The 17,630-nt window shown below is 37.9% G+C and overlaps 1 long non-coding RNA gene across 4 annotated transcripts in view; it reads left to right on the forward strand.

Annotated features, from left to right (window-relative positions):
• The window catches only part of LOC121694633, a 146,736-nt gene that overhangs the window by 71,985 nt on the left and 57,121 nt on the right, over positions 1 to 17,630 (forward strand). The window contains exon 3 of one of the 4 annotated variants that reach the window (XR_006025850.1): positions 12,772 to 13,636. The exons of 1 other annotated variant lie outside the window; for it this stretch is intronic. This is a non-coding gene — a long non-coding RNA (uncharacterized LOC121694633). Of the gene's footprint in view, positions 1 to 9,459; positions 9,589 to 11,341; positions 11,465 to 12,771; positions 13,637 to 17,630 lie in introns of those variants that run through there. 2 more of the 4 variants (XR_006025851.1, XR_006025852.1) reach the window with 2 other exon arrangements.

Raw genomic sequence — 17,630 nt, forward strand, 5'->3', positions numbered from 1 at the left:
TTGTTATAAGAGTATACACAGTATAACAAAAGAAACAGTTGCAACATACTGTATGCCAAGACAAGGCCGCCTAGCGGAAACACTGAGTTGTCCAGAAGGCACTCATTGACACCCTCAACAAGGAGGGTAAGCCACAGAAGGTGAGTCCTGTGTGCCGTATGGAAGCATATTCATGGGAAGTTGACTGGAAAGGGAAAAGTGTGGTAGAAAAAGGTGTGCAAGCAACAAGGATGACAGCAGCCTTGAGAGAATTGTCAAGCAAAGTCGATTCAAAAACTTGGGGGAACTTCACAAGGAATTGACTGAGGCTGGAGTCTTCCCCAGATGATTTTTTATATATGTATACAAATTGATTGCTTACATCCCTGGGTAGAGTTAGTGAAATACCATTAACACAATATATGCAGTCAGAGTTGCATTGTTCCCACCAAAATTATGGATCTTATCTGATCTTATTTATAAATATTTGCGCACAAAACTTTAGAAATGAAAACAATGTTCAAAACTTGTTTTCAGTACTGTGACATCATCAGCTTAAAAGCTATAACAGCTGATGAGTAGTAACAGGACAACACTGTAGTCAGCTGTGGATGGTCTATTTTATACAGCCATTTCTCAATCTCACTTGGAGATATACTATAGTGAGTTGTGTTTTCAATTATAGATGTAACATTATGTAATTTTGTAAAAGGAGGAATTTTTGCATTGATTTTGTTTAATGTGGAAGCAGAACAACACAGAGGAGTAGAAAGAGGAAGTAAAGTCTGAACAAGGGAGAGTAATTAGATGAGGGTGGGGGATGTAGCCTGGAAGCAGCCTGAATTGAACCTGCCCACACAATTTGAGTTCAGGAAATTTGGTCTGGAGTTGCTCCATTGAAAAGTCTACGCCTGGTCAAGATGTGTTCGGGCCAATGAAATTGTTTGGGCGGGCTTTAATCAATGATGGGCAGATGAACAACAGTGACGCAGTCATCCACGTCAACCTGATTGTGCTTGAGTTGATTTTGTTTACAACAAAAAGGCTGCTGCTAGAGAAGCGAGAATTTTCTGTTATACAAGATGTTGACAGCGCAATAACAGAAAACAGCGATTAAGGCATTTGTCGAGAAGGATGTTTTTGATGCTCTCCCTAGTACAGTATTCACAAAACTTTGCTGCCCTGATTTGTTCCTCCGCTATCGGTTGAAACATGCCCCATAATCAAATCCATTTTTGTGTTAATTGACTCAAATTATGGTAAGTATTTGGAAGATAAGAATGAAGTCTGCTAAAGGGATGAGGACCAGGTAGAGGCAGAGATGAACTCATGAGTGAGGAGTTGCTGGATCAAGTCATGGACTAAGGCGAAGGAGGGGAAGGAGTGCATAGTGGTTTTGAAATGATGGCAAGAGCTTTTGTCAGTGATGAAATATCTAGCATTTTTGTGTTTTCCCCCTTCTGTGCCATTTGTTTTTGTTTAGAAAATGGTATATTAAAAATTCAATAGCAGTAAGCACTTAAACATCTGTATTCATAATTATCAAAATATCAATATTAATGTAAAACCGTTTGTTTCAAACTGTGTGGCATTGGACTATTTGATGTTGACTGAAGTCAATGTCAAGGAATGTTATACAAACCAGAGCAGTTCTCAAGCTGTTTTTGCCTGAGACCCAAATGGAAACAAAAGAGGATTGAACTGAAATGCAGAGGGAATTGATAAACTGTTGACTGCTATGCATGACTCATTTCTCCCCCTCACCTTTATAACAGAAGGCAGAGAGGGAAATGTTGAGTAGTCATTCTTCACACCAGCAATCTTTTACTAGTCTCTAAACAGCAAGGGGGCCAGTGCCATTACCAGCCTCTGTTGAACCACAACACCTTTGGGCAAGGGCTTCTCTGGTCCTGTTGACTGTCAATGATGCAATTTAGCACTTTGTTTCTGAGAGGCCTGAGGAGGAATTATAATTGAGAAATCAGCAGGCCCCTTCCCTCTTCCTCAAAGTCATTCGCTTACATACTGTGTTCCCACACCAATCATCGGCTTAACGGCTTAGCAGTATTTGTACTTGAAGATTGTATGGCTGGTGGCACAGTCTTCTTATCCTGGCAGGGGCTATAAGGGGAAAAAGGCAAACTTTTGGTCTGGCATGCTGAGTGTATTGATCTATTTGGAGTATTAATCCTTCGTAGAATTTGAATGATTGAAGATGTTTGAAGCAGAGATAATCATTTTAGGATATGACACTGGAATAAATCATTTGAACTGAAACTACTGGATATATTCATTCTCAGAAGTTGTTGTTTTCCTGAAAGATGAATGAATTTAGTATCTCTAGACTGAAGATACTGGTCTCCCATTTTAGTTCTGTGGGAAGATTTTAGCTCTCTTTGATAGCTCATGATATCTACACATTATCTCATTATTGTTTTCTATTATGTATCAATGGAATCACAGATATTTTTTTATTTTTAGCAGAATCAGTTTGAGTAGATCATAATTTACAGTCTCCTTGCCTACCTCTCTCTTTTCTTATTATATATTAGTTATAGTGAAAATTGAACCTCATCCCAAAACGCCAAGATTGTCTCAACTCTAGAGAAAAATAAGTGGTTGAGATGTCTAAACATTTAGTTGAAATTAAGTTTAGTTTTAAGCAGGAGATATAAGCCTATATCACACTTTGAATGTCATGGTTGTCTTGGAGAAACCAAGATGATGATCAGGATAATCATGAGCTCTGCTGCACATCATGTTTCTATGGTTTCTTAATTACAGGGAGCTGAACAATTCTTTTAATTTCAAGTAATGTATTTACAGTGCTGCACACATGTGTTTGTATCTATTTTCAATCTTTTAACCCCGGGATTACAGTATTATGCAACACCAAATTCTGATGATTAGGACCGTTTTTTGAGGAAATAATTCTTTAAGGAAATGTTCTTGTAAAATGTGAAGTCTTATGGAATTATTAACGGATTGGTAATGTCATATGAATTACTTTGAATTTTATTTTTTTCTCCTTGGCTGAAGATATTGTACTTAGGCCTGGTTGTCTACTGTTTGTGTGTCTGCTCATTTAACTGAAAATTTACCTCAGATGTTCATACAGTATAACGTGGAGGGTCACAGTATCTCAATTATCCTACATGATAATCCGGAACTGGAGCAGTTTCTGGAATCTTTTTACATTTTCTTTCCGGACTAGTTTTCAGTGGTGAGGGTCTGCAGTGGCTTGACTGCTTGTATTGCATTGGCACATCCACGCTCACACATCCAGTAAGCAGACTAGTTTACAGTTACCTCAGTTCTACTTGCCAAAATGACCTGAGGCTGTTTGGAATTTGTCCTGGTATGTTTGAAGAAATTATCCATCCCATTTAACATGAGAGTATAAACCAAGGATTAAAGTTCTCCGTCATAGGACGGATTTCCGTCAATTTGATTTTAGAAATGTCATATTTGAGATCAATGCAGATCCGATGAGAAAAAAAATAGGGGGGGGGGCCTTATCACCTTTGCTTTTCCAAAGAACACATATGGAGGACTATAACGGTCTAAAAGTTGGATTATAGTGACACATTAGAGACAGCTGATGAGGTTGGCCAATCCGTTTAACTTTTTTGGATATGATATTGTGAGCTCTATGTGCGAATTCGGAGAAGAAGCGTAGGCTGTGTTCTTTCCGTGCATCAATGTAGACAATTTCTTACTATCGCGAACTCTTGTCAGGGGAGGTCATTCATTTTTGGTGTCACCTATGACTTGAACAGATAGCCTTCTATGCCACCCGATGTAGGCTACTATTATTGTTACAGTTTTTAATCAATGCAACTAACATTATGTGTAAAGCGACGCAATATAAACCGTAGCCTATGCAATTTATTATCCCGTCTGTTATGACATGTACAACAATGTTTTTCACAATTTGCGACTGAAGGTTTTGACTGAGCGTGTTAGCATAAAAAAAATTATAATATCACTGTCATCATCGCGAACTGTTGAGTAAGGGGGTCAGTCTGTTTGTGACGCACAGACAGCCTTGTAGCCTATTTTGCTTAGGCCTCACTTTTAACGACAGTAGGTTGTGAGTGTATGTTGACAAAAAATAACCATACAATTAAAATAATAAACGTAAAACTTTGCTATAAAATATTATTCATTTATAGCACAAAACCATAACCAGTAGGCCTACCAGAACCTCGCATCTTAGTGTCATGATTTGTGTGCGTCTATTTGGCAAGGCCACTAGCTGTCATGGATGCGTTGTTGCTAAAGGAAGGCAGGTGTCAAAAGTTAAAAAATAAATGGAGATGGACAGCTGTTGGAAACGGGGGAGAACTAACAAGCCATGGTGTAAAGAAATTAAAGCGCCGGGGGTTTGCTTTTGCGCGGTTCGCTGCAAGAAAATTGTTTATGGATGCAATAGGAAAACGTTTTAGCACGCCACCAATCAGAAGACCGCCATAAGGTTAACGTTCGTGCACTTCAGGACATCTTCCCTACCTGGTGCAACTAGCCACCACGACAGAGGAAGGCTACGTTTACTGACCGTTTTTACGTTTACACTGCAAAAAATGAATTTTAACCAAGTGTTATTGATCTTATATTAAGATTAACAAATCTATTTGGTATTGTTTTTAGTATGAAAAGACTAACCTAGCGCCCTCTCAAAAGATAATTTTGACTTAATTTAAGAAGACTTTAACTTATTTTAAGGAGTCTTATCAAGACAAATTTGCTTGTTTTTAGGACAAATTTGCTTAACGCACTGGCAGACAAATTTGCTTGTTTTCAAGATGAGATGTCTTAAAATAAGTCTTTTTTTTTTTTATTAAGTCAAATGATTTCACAAGAAAGCGCTAGGTAAGTCTCTTTATACTGAAAACAATACCAACTAGGTTTTTTTAATCTTGATATAAGATTAATAACACTTGGTTACATTTTGTTAGATAAGCAGTTTTTGCAGTGTAGAAAGTAGGCTACTCATGTTCTTTCATAGCGCAACACGACCTGTCCCTCACCATATCGCAACCCTTTTGTCAACATTATACAATCTGTTGCTGAAGACAAAAGCACCGTCTCCAGATTGTAGTTATCAAATGCGCAGACCTCCTGCATGAGCACACACAGTATTGCTGCTCATTGGAAAACAGAGTTGTCTGTAAAACTCAAAATTACCATGTTTTCATTAAATGCGGATGAGGCAACAAATGGAAATATGAACAATATCTAGAATGTTCTGATTCGTTACTTTGATGAGGAAATGGGAAGTCTTGCAAACTTGATTTTATAGATTTTACTTGGTGTAGAATTGCATATTAACAAGAAAAAAATCTCCCCTTTGGCCTGAAGTAATTAAATAAGAGTGTGTTAAAGCCTTTCTACAATATTGCTGCAGTAGAAAAGAACAGCAATGGCTAATCAGCAATGGTCAGGGATGGTACTAAAATATATTTTTGTTCATCAGGAAAACTCAATCTCAATCAAGAACACTCTCAATTCGCCTTATTCACATGGTGGCCATTGGCGGCTAAAACGAGGCTACAGGGTACACAAACCATATGATTGTTATGTTCTATGCATTCACCTGTAGGTGGCATTAATTTTATAGTAAGTGTACCCTGTAGCCTCGTTTTGGTGTAAACAATGGCCGCCGTGTGAATAAGGTGAATACTCCCTTTACTTTGCTGTTTGCATCTTTTTGTACATTAAAAACCAATAGGTTGTGACCGCAAAAGGGGTGCTATCTCTATAGGTAGATATGAACAACGTATGACTTATGGCCTGAAAAAAGTTCAGTCAAACGATTTTTTTTCACTTTAATCCCTGGTATAAACATATAACATGCTTATAAGAGCCAACACAGCATTACCTATAACAGACTTAAGTAAAAAAAAAGAGAAGGAATACATACATACATATAAACATGCTAGGGGCTCATGTTGCTGTGTTTAAACTATTTAGAGGAACAGTCTTGCTCAAAAAGGATGAGAAGAATCCGTAATGATCTGTTATGCCTTCTGGTTGAAATTCATCTACAGTATTGGTTCATATACAGTATTGATACATGAGCCTGAAAACGGCAGCCTACTGCTTTTTGGAGGAAGTTTTGACAACTCTGTATACCTATTTCCTCTCTGCCTGAATGAGGTTATTAAAGAAAATAGTTTTGACCTCTGGTCATCTCTTCTAATAAGCTAACATTATTTCATAAGGCACAGGAAGAGCAAGCATGAAAGAAATGACTGTGATTTGTAACATTAGAGCAAACACTTGATAAAGTTTGTCTACAAGGGTAAATTTACTATGGCCATAAGCAAAGCACAGAGTTGAAGATTTTTACATAGAGCATCAAAATAGAAGCTTAAGTCATTCAAATGTCTTTTCTGTCAGCTTGACACAGTTACAATTTCAGAAGAATACCTATGTAAATCTGAACTGTATCATCTTGATGAAATAGAATGCACTCCAGACCTGAAGGAACTGGAAATAGAAACATACATTTGAGATGTATGTAAGGGCAGACAGTGCTGCCTTTGATTAGGACAGGACTGGGGTGGAAGGATAAAATGAACCATTCAGCTACTTTCCATCAAGTCATACAAGCTTATGGTCTGATATTTTCTAGCAGGCCCCATAGTAAGAACATTTATGCAAAGATAGAAAAAAACAAGGTGATAAGAGTGAGGCAGTGAATGTTTAAATACTTATAACATAATTACCCAACAAATCACAATTGAATTTATAGTGGTAATTCACTTTTCCACATATTTTAAATGTCATCATAGCCTGTTTAACACACCATCGTTTCTGTAATTTGTTTGCTCCGGGTTTGCTTTAGCTTCATGTTTTTAATCCAGAGTTATCATCCGTTTAACCTCCGGTCTCTCATGGCAGGCCCCCTCACCATTTTGCATGAGGGAGACAAATACTTTTTCCCCCTCTCTGTACATATTGACTGAAGAGGTTTGAGGCCCTTTCTTTTCACAGGAAGTACTTGTTGTAGATGTTGCAGAAACGCAACATTGCCTCTATAGGGCTCAGAGAAAAGAAAGATGCTGATGCTGCAGAGTATATAATCCTTAGGCATTCCACTTCTAATCTTCTGATCTGAAACAGAGGATGACTTCTTTCCTCAAGTTAAAACATAATTCCTTAAGGCATTGCAAGTCAAAGATAGCTGTATTTATGGAAGAATGTTTTCATGGATGGTATGATGTACTGTATTGTAACCTCTTGCTAAGAAATTCAGACAAGAAAGTAGACATATTAAGTGCCACTAAAGCTAAAGCTGAGCACAGAAAGACAAGAGGCTGAGGAATGGCTTTAAAGCCAGATGTACTAAACCTTTTGCGCTTGAATGGAAATGGTTGGTTACATTTGCAATGGTGGAATATTTGTCAAATGTGAGGCATTCCTTATAACAAATCAGCAGTGTAGCTCAGCTTGCCTTTTGCCTTTGCATTCATTTCCTTTAATTTCTACCTCTTGCCTAAGTAAGATGTCATTTGTGCAACTAAGTCTTCATTTGAATGCAAAAAACAAAATACAGCTCATTAGTGGTCCTGTATATTAAATGCAGGATTTGTGCTTAGTAAATTGGATGCTACACTAACTATACCAGGTTCCAGCTTCAGCCAGTTACAATTTGCGTGATTTGAATCTTAAATATTTTAAATTTTAAATAGTTTGGGATTGAGTCACACATCAATACAGCAGACTGTTTTTTAGTTAAGGCCTAGTGGTTCCTTTCATGACATTTGAATGGATAATTTTAAAGCAGTAAATAATCTGTGCAGGCACACATCTCATTCTCTGAAGAACGGTGAATTATTTAGTGTAATCTGGCAATGGTAGGTTGTTTATAATATATTAATGTGATACATCAGGGAGCAATTCCACTCTGGCTTTCTGTGAGCAGTACAGTACAGACTGTATGTGGGCATATGTACATTCCTCCAGGATTCATGGCCCGACTTTATTTAGAATAACCATCTCTCTCTCTCTCTCTCTCTCTCTCTCTCTCTCTCTCTCTTGGTCACTCAAACACACACACACACCCACTCACACACCCACACACACAGTTCTGTACTTTGTTATGAGCTGAACAAAAATGTTTTGTGCTTTACATCGTAAAAGTTGAAATTGTATGCACTAAATCAAACATGCAATAATGGAAAGCTATTGTAAAGGGACCAAATAACCAACCCACCATTTTAGGAATTGGTAAGAAAGTAGGCAACCTCTCTGTTGGAGGAGGTGTATTACTCTATGGTACACTTTTTCATGCCAAAAATGATATGGGAAAAAAAGGACCCTTTCTGGTCTCTTACTTTTATTATTTGGCTTGAGGGCACTAAATGATTCATCTCCTTCCTATGTATTCAACTTCATACTACACTATGCCTTCCCATACCATTTTTGTGCAAGAGGCTGGGTATCTCCTATATACCCTCCTAGGCCTTAGACAGTGGGCAGGAGGAATGATGCAGGTTGTGTTCAAGATTGAGTTGTTAGTCATCAGAATGAGAAATTACCTTTAGGCTCATTAGAATGAACAGCTGGTTGGTTAATGAACAGGAAATCAGATGTCAAGAGGTTCACCAAACATCCCGTGAGATGTACATTGAGACTATGGGATGGGGAAAAGAGATTAATGGTAACGCTCCATTAGACTGCCGTGCCTAAATGACACTTGAATAGTTGTACCTGTAAATGCTATTATACATTATTGATTCTGTTTTCTAAAAATGAAAAATAGAAATTCTATTCAGATTCATTGGGAGTTTCACAAAGATGTTTTGCATACTTGATGTTGGAGATGGCCCATCATCTGATCATTTTAATGATGTGGAGTATAAATTAGCAAATTACAAAGACACTTGTTGAAAATGTAGAAGTGCAGCATCTTAGAAAACCCTAATTCATAACTTAAGTCAGTCAAGTTCAGTCTCCAATTTAGCCTACCACTTTTTAACCCCACCTTGTACCTTTCTGTGATGGACAGACCAAATCACCCTCCTGTTCAATCATATTTTTTTATTCTCAAGTTAGAAATATAGAAGTAAAATGGTTTACCGCTTGAAAACACAAGTCCTGTACAAACCATTCTAATTAAATGAATAAAAGTGGAGTAATAGATTATTCAGCTACCAGTACATACTGTAGGGCCAATTTTTAATCAATCAAATACAGAACTGTAGCAAAAAGAAATCTCATTCGCTGACATTATACAGAACTTGCCTTTTAGTCAGTCACAAAAAATACAAACTCAGTGTGCAGTTGCCTTCACTGTATAAGTTAAGTCATTAAGTGGATCTCATTGATATATTGTGTTGGCAGTACTGTATACATCTATACATCTATTAACATTATTCTGTAAGCCTACCTGTAATGACGGATTATTTTGCAACAAATAACATTAGTAGTCATACAGTAGTAGTATTCACTGCATTTATAATCTGCATGCAGGGATGGATTACTGCACGGGCCTACCGGGCCCAGGTCCAGGAGCCCAAGGGATCAGGGGGCCCTGAAGCCCAAACTTTTGCACGGAATCATTGCCTCCAGGGCTCTACAGTGCGCCCATTTCACTTGCACATGTGAGTAAATATGATGGCGTGCGAGTGCAAAAAAATATTTAGGCGCACTGGTGCGAATGACTTCTAACTATGTCAGTGTTTGTCTACAAAATACACCGCAACATCGAGAAACATTACTGTGCAAACCATAGAATCACATCGCGAATGCAGCATAAAAACTACACCTCCCATCAACGTTAGCAGTTTCGCGTTGTGACTCGCTAGTTGTCGCTTCTATCAAATCCAAGAGCGCGCAGAAAAAGCGGAAAGTTAGACTAGCCAGCCAAGATGCAAAGATTGAAGAAATTAGTTCTTCTATCCACCGAATTCATCGGATATACTGTAGGAGGAACAGGATGAGATTCTGATTCTGTAACCTAACATGCCTTTTAGCCCAGTTAACGTATTGGCTGCAATATGCAAAATATAGCTGTAGCGAACAGGCACAAAAGTAGCCTTCCGTAATACTCCCATTTTATTCAAAGGTAGAACGCTGACAACTCCAGGCTTCCACGCATGCTTGTTTGTTTACACCGAATACAAGCTGAAGTGCAAAACGAAAGTTTGCCTACCTAACGTTTGCCTCCTCCTGCCCCCATCAATGCAGATATTTAAAAAAAATATATATCCTTGATAGCCTATGTTGGGTTTGTGGAAGAGAAAATGGACTGTTTTAGTAGTAGTATTAGGCAGTGTGCAGTCAGATAGGTCACCATGGGCATATTTGGATTAGCTACAGATGGATTCACAAATAAATAAATTAGTCTACATTTGGCAGGATACTTGATATACAGGCTAAATGCAAATATGCCAATGTATTATATTATTTTACATTAACAAAATGTAGGAAAATAGAACAGACTGAAAATAAAGTAGGCACTGATCTTTAAAATCCTGTTTCCTGTAGCCTAAATGTTGTCAGTCATTCTTAATATTTGCAATTGGTGCACTGGCATGTTTAACTGTTAGCTGCAGTGTAATGTTAGATTATGTGTAAGTTAAGTACAGAAGTGACTGTGCGCCCAAATTTTTGTCTGTGTTCCTAATTTTTTTTAACTTGGGCGCACAAGTGCTCCTGGAAAAAAATGTTAGTGTAGAGCCCTGGCCTCAATATCAACAAATCAGGATGTAGGCTATGAATCTCATGGAATTTAGTATTGGCCATCCCCAAAATGCACCAGAATACACAAAATCACATCAGACAACTTACAATTTTTCTGGGGGAGGACCCCCAAATCCCCCCTCCCACATATGCAAAAATTAGTGGGGGGCCCTTAATACATCTGGGCCCAGGGCCCCGAAAGTTCATAATCCGTCCATGCCTGCATGTGCTGTTCAGCCCTGCACTTGCCCAGATTCGAACTATGGATTGAGAGTTGAGCATGCTATTGAGCTAAAACCCCCGGGTGCTACAGTAGCTCTCTCACGAGCACATCTCTTGAGGCATCGGGAGGGAGGTTTACTGTACATACTGCACAGCTACATACCAGCTGGCTAACATTACACATTGACATACATTCAGTAAATAAATTAATTATGCTTATCCATATGGTGGCATATCAGAATTATATTAGTGTTTGATGCCTGAGCACTTCATTGCACTGTATTGTACTGAATGCAACATGGATTATATAATGGTATGGTTTGAAAGAAGGCTGTTGTACAATTGAAGTTGAAGTGAATTGAAGTTGTACAATTGAACAGCCCAGACATTCTGTTTTGTGATGTCCTTGAGATACAGTTTTATGCTATTCTACTTATCACGCTTACAGGTTTATCCAAGTGTTCAGATGATGTATGCGATTGGACTTTTTCCTGCTTCTGCCAGCTTGCAGCTTTTACCAGCAGGAATGATGCCTTTAATCAAATACCCTCCTAACTGAATGAAAGTTATCAGTGGAAAGCAATGTGCTGTTCTCTTGTTTCAAATGCTTTCTGTACTTGAACAATTGTATATCTCGGCTCAATGTTAATCAAATTATTTTTTATTTTTTGCTAGTTTGCTTCAGTAATATGCCTTTTCTCCAGAAAGTCAGAGTGGCAACTTGGCTAAATTAAGGCAATTTTCTGCTTATATCTGATGATTTAATTAAAATACGTGTTTCATCATGTGTTTGATTATCTCAAAGTACCACTCCATTTAACTGTTCCTTGTATCTCCTTGTTTTTGTACGCAGACCTGTTTTTTATGCTCTCGACTTCCAACATTTTACAGAGACAGGGTTAGAAGTACAATATTATTCCACTCACTGTAAGATGTTCCTTTATGTCCTTATTTTATGACAAATCTCTTTGCTGATTGGTTACTTTGGATGGCAAAATGCTTTGCACATGTTCATGCAGATGTGGTGTGGTGAACAAGAATAGCGTGCTAATAAATAGGTTACTAAAAGCCTTTCTAACCTTTCCTGTGGCATGAGGCTGCCTAAGGCCACCATTGAATTTATAATCAACCTGTGAGGAAATGTGCACATTTTATATTAGACAAGACATCTTGTCAATTACAGAGCTCACCAAGATAGTAACAACACTTCCTGTTGGAAGAAAGGTCAATAGCTATGCATAATGAGTAATTGACTCAAGGCAGAACAGCTCACACTGTCTTCTGATCAAGTGCAAAATGTGATTTATTTCCATATCATTTTCTCTCTCATTTCTAATGTGTTAAAAAACCCACTGCTGGCTGAAGTACCGCTATTGGGGCCAATCCATCAAGAAAAGGAATTATGAAAATTGAGTTTTAATAGGGAGATGACAAGAATGGAGGTTTTCTTTTTTTAAGATTTGTGAAAAGAAAGGACAGGCACTAATGGCCCCCTCTATCAGTTGTAACCTATATAAAGAACACTTTACATTGTGTAGCGGTGGTGTAGAATACAGAGCCTGGAGGGCATTGTAGATTAATGGTGGTCTTCAGGGCCTTTTATGCTTTAAGGTCTCTTATGAAAGGCCTGAGTCAGATAAGTATGACTACAGTGTGTTATAGTTTTATCAGCGAAGCTCAGCAGTTACACCCAGATTGAAAACAGTCGGTAGGCTACCCATGTTATTTCAGAGTCTGATTCACAGTCTGTCACCTCACAGAATGATAGAAAAATAATCAGGGCACTAATAATTTAATTTAGAATACTACAGTATGCTGTGGTGTGACTATGCATATTGACAAATATCCAGTGTTCAGACTTTGGTGCTTAACTCGCAGGAGACTGATTAATTGTGACTGCGGCATGTTAAGGCCGGGGTTGCCAACCCTGCCCCAGTAATGATGAGCCAGTTCATACAGGCAGCTGCAGCAGAAGGATGTGGTCTGTCCTGCTCGCCACTCTTAACCAGCACTGCTTCAGATTTCATTGAGCAACTCATTCATAACAACACCTGTCCCAACTGTTCTGTTGGATACTTTTCTGTTTACTGTTACCGTTTCAGTCTACAAACATTTCATACTGGTGGGAATGATACTAGAAAGAAACATACAGCATTACAAAACTACAACAGTGTTTTAATGATTTCAGGGGGCTCTCAGTTTTTTTTTATTTTTGGCCAGTTTTCCTGCAGTTAAGTTTTTGACATCAGCATTACTCGTATAACCTATAAATTCTGTTTAATACAATCTTTTGCATCTTTTTAATCACTTACAATTGAGAGTAACATCTCCAATGCTGATTATTTCGGTCAGGCCCTTAAATGCATATATCAGGACAAAGGGTATGAATATTAGGATAAAAATACTAAAGTATTTAATGCATGTATGATATAGATACAGTAGATAATTTTTTTCAGATGGTCAAACATTTCATGCGTTTTGTGTGTAAGACAATGGGATTCTGACCATATTTTTATTTATTTAGCTCTTCAAGTTTGTGTATATATACAATAACACTGTATATCAAATTCAAAATGTTATGTGCATTAACAGTTCCAATAACAGACAGTTTTAAATGGAATTCAAAAAGTTAAGGTTTCTTTCCTCTGTGTGATGACTTCTAAAGCAAAAAAACAGTGTAAACTCTCCCTGAAGGAAATAGGCCAAGTTATGCACATTATGCAGAACTTGAGCTGTTGTCAATAAAATACTCTGATAAAGTAACTCCATGGTATTAATGTCTACTAATTTTTAATGCAGGAGATTTAAGTACTGTGGCGATCATGTTGCATTACTGGAGAGAAGTTGTGTTTGCTCTGAATTCTCTGTAAAGTGTACAGTACAGTGTAAGTGCTCCTGACAGGCCCCAGCAGGTGAGGGTTCTTACTGCTGTAGGAAGACCAGCTTTGACTGTCTTAATGAAGACACATCTCTAAGCCTTCTCGTAAGGCATGTATCTCTGCTCACCACGCTCTCCATAGGCTTCACCACTCAAATTATATCTCAACATTAGACCCTGCAATTTGTCCAGTGACAATCACTTAAACAGCCAAACTCTTACTGTAGGAATCCCTGGGGTTTGCTTAGTTGCCAGGTTTGTTGTGAATGTTGTCATGTCTCAGCCTTCCTCTCACTGGCCTTTACAAATGGGCTCCATGCATCTAATTTACGTCTAGTATATAAAGCCCCCGATTCTCACAGTGCAAGAGATCATAGCAAAAGCAGATGAGTATTTAGAGGCATAATCATGTTACTGTATTGTTGAATGCAGACTCATATATTGGCTTTGGACAGGTAGTCATGTCATGTTTGGCCTGCTCAACATTCCACAACAACCCCACTGATCGTTGTCTCTTGTGTATCAAATAAGTAAGGGATAAAGTATTGTCCTCCGGTCATTATCAAAAAAATAAAGTCCCGTCAGGGGATCCAGGACTTGCTTTGTCCTGAAAGCACTTCTTTTCTGATAATGACCAGTGAACCTCATGACCTTAGCTTATTATACGCCTACTTACCAAAACATCAAAATAAACGTCTTACAATGTGTCTTTTTAAATAATTTGTTACTGTTTCATGGCCTCGCCAAGAAACAAACAGTTCGCCACACAACTAGAACTTGAAAGTTTCAGATGTTGCATAGCAACGCATTACTTGCGTTGGACCACTTGCCAAATGATGCAAAGCCCGTTGTCATTGACAGCGCCCATTATATTGTTGCAGCAGTCATTAGACTACAGTATATGAAATTATCGGTCCTTAGAATGTTGGGGAGGCCCGTTCCTGTTCATAGAACTTTCTGCAGCATTCTGAAGAGCCAACTGTGAAAATGTGTCCACCATCTTGCTTTTTTAAAAGATAAAAAAGTCAGGATACTATTGGTAGAAAACATTCTCTTTTTTCATTTAACAAACTGTTTAAAAAATGTACAATACACAACAACTTGCACATTTCAATGTGTTTCTCACACACCAAAACTTTGGCCCTTTTTTAAATGCGTTTCTCACACACCCAAACTCTGGCCCTTTTAGAGAGTGGGTGTGGCCCAATTATATTAACCCATTACCCCCACCTGCAGACTATTACACTGCTAACAGCCTGAAAGGCACATGTGCAAAAGCTCATTGAATTAAAACAGTGTCCTAAAATGGTGCAAAATTGTGTTCAGCATCTTCACACCATATAGTAACCTAAAATACATGTCCCATATTCTCCTAGAGAACAGCATGCCTTAAGAGTCCAATCAACTGCATTGAACACACAGTACAGTACATCCTACATATGTACAACTGGGTTTATACCTTTAAATTACAAGTTCTATCCAGATAATTTTGGCAAAAATATGCAAATGTTCTGCAAAGATATAATTTCCCCCATGTCTCATCTCTACCTGTGGGAACAATCAGTCTCACCCCATAAGGCACCTTGCCTAGGTCAAACAATCCACAGTACTGATGGTACACTGAATAAATCTGCTACTGAATCAGTGGCTACACTTCATATATAACTGATGAACCCTGTTACTTGCTAAAAACTGATTAAATATGCAACTCTGATCTACAAATGAGAGACTATACTAGGATTGTGATGTGATTGTTTTTTCTTTCTTTCTTTCTTTCTTTCTTTCTTTCTTTCTTAGAGTTGTGTTATTTTATCACAATGTTTTCCCTGTTATTTTTGTTAATGCAGTGCCTATCAATGCAACTTAATCAGAGGAAAATCCATTATGCGTTAACACTAATACATAATTGACCCATCAATTTCAGCAATACTTCAGTAAAAAAACATTAATAGGGCACAACATGTGCTTTATTTATATATATATATATATATATATATATATATATATATATATATATATATATATATATATATATATATATATATATATATATATATTTGTTTGGATAAGATATAATTTAATATAATCATATTCTTTACCATAATGAATTGTTTTATTGTTTTTTTAGTGGCACACAGTTCAGTACTATTGCAGAATTGCCCTTGTCCTCAAAAAAGGAGATGCTGTATACAAGAATAATTCAAGTGATTCGAGTGAGGAAATATTTAGTAGTATATAATTACATGTGAGGGCAGAGAGCTCACCTTTGACACTATGCTGTTTAATAAAGACTATAGTCTGTTAACAAGGCGTGACTCTTGAGCAATAAAAGGTCAAGAGGGGTCAACACGGCATTCAGCCTGTTTGTCTCAGCATGCACTGAATATCAAAACAGCTATCAAATGAACAAATATACATAACATGAGAGATTGCAGGTCAGGTTGTCATGGAGTTGGTAAAAGAGGATGGTACCAAGAAAGTTCTGTCCGGTTAGCTTGCAGAATTAGAGTAATTTCCCTCACTGTACATCCGTGCATTCGGATACAGATACACATGGTAACAGTTGCGTACTGAGAATGATCTGGCAAGCACTAAAATGGAACAAATGCAGTGCCGTCTCTGAGCATAATCCTTTGAAATGGTACATGTATATGTTGATGCTCAATTTATGTGTGAAATGTAACTCAAGAATGTTTAGGTGTGTTCAGAACTTAACAATTAAAAATTGACAGTGTCAATATATATAATGGCAAAAAAGCCTATCCAGTTGTAAGGCCCGTCTTTTGCCCAAACCTTATGCATTTCTCAAGAATGCCTTTTGCAGTCAATTTACATGTGTGGATGCCTGTGTTTGATCTGTATTGTCTTAGCTGGCCATGGTCAAAGATCCCCAACACCCGCTCATGCATAAAGTGACCATTTGCTCCTTGTTCTGGTCCCTCTACTGAGAGATAACTCAGTCCTGGGCCTACTTGATGTCTTCTGGTGAGATAGGCCAACCTCATTATCATATAGTATTGCTCTGTAAATATGTGTTGTGAATAATACATTCATGTTTGGTCTTGAATTAATACTTGTAATATGGGCAACAGTCTGATTATGGTTTTGATACAATTGAATGTATCTGTGCATAGTTGTAGATTAAGAATTAAACTGCAGCATAAAGTTATGATATCCACCTGGGCCACACCCATCCACCTCAGACAACAAAGGCTCTGATGAGTCGGGGGTGGCCCAAGTGAATGATAAAAGTGGAGGCTCTGGTCCTCCAGGGGGCTTCTCTTCTCTTCTCTTCTGCCTTCTGGTCTTCTGGTCTTCTGCCTTCTTGTCTTCTGTCTTCTCTCCGATCTTGGGGTTCTCTTCTTCTGTCTTCTGTCTTCTCTCCCATCTTGGGGCTTCTTTTCCCATCTTCTCTTCTTTTCCACCTTGGACCTCTTCTCTGGGTCTCTCTCTCTCTTCCTCTCTCTGTCTCCCTTTGTCTTTCTCTCTCTCTCTTTCTCTCTCCCCCTTTCTCTATCTCTGGGTTTGTATTGTTTTATCTGGTGTATCTGTTATCTTTAACTTGTCAAGTTTACCTCTGTGAATTGGTTAAGTTTCCTTTGTTATCATTTGCTACTTTGTTACAGTAGACTATGTGAGTTTACTTGTACATTCAACTGAAGTGATATGGGTTACATTTACCTTTAAGACTTAATGCCTATTAAATTGTTAATTTGCCTACCAATCGGATATCTTCAATTATCGTAGTGTGCCATGCCATTCTCCTCCATAGCTGATAAACTAGTTACTTGGTAATTGATTGGTGATACAAATTATTAATCAAATGGAGTCAGATTAACGAGTATATAATAATATCATT

This window comes from Alosa sapidissima, chromosome 20 (assembly GCF_018492685.1).
Source record: "Alosa sapidissima isolate fAloSap1 chromosome 20, fAloSap1.pri, whole genome shotgun sequence".
In the NCBI taxonomy this organism is placed as follows: Eukaryota; Metazoa; Chordata; class Actinopteri; order Clupeiformes; family Clupeidae; genus Alosa; species Alosa sapidissima.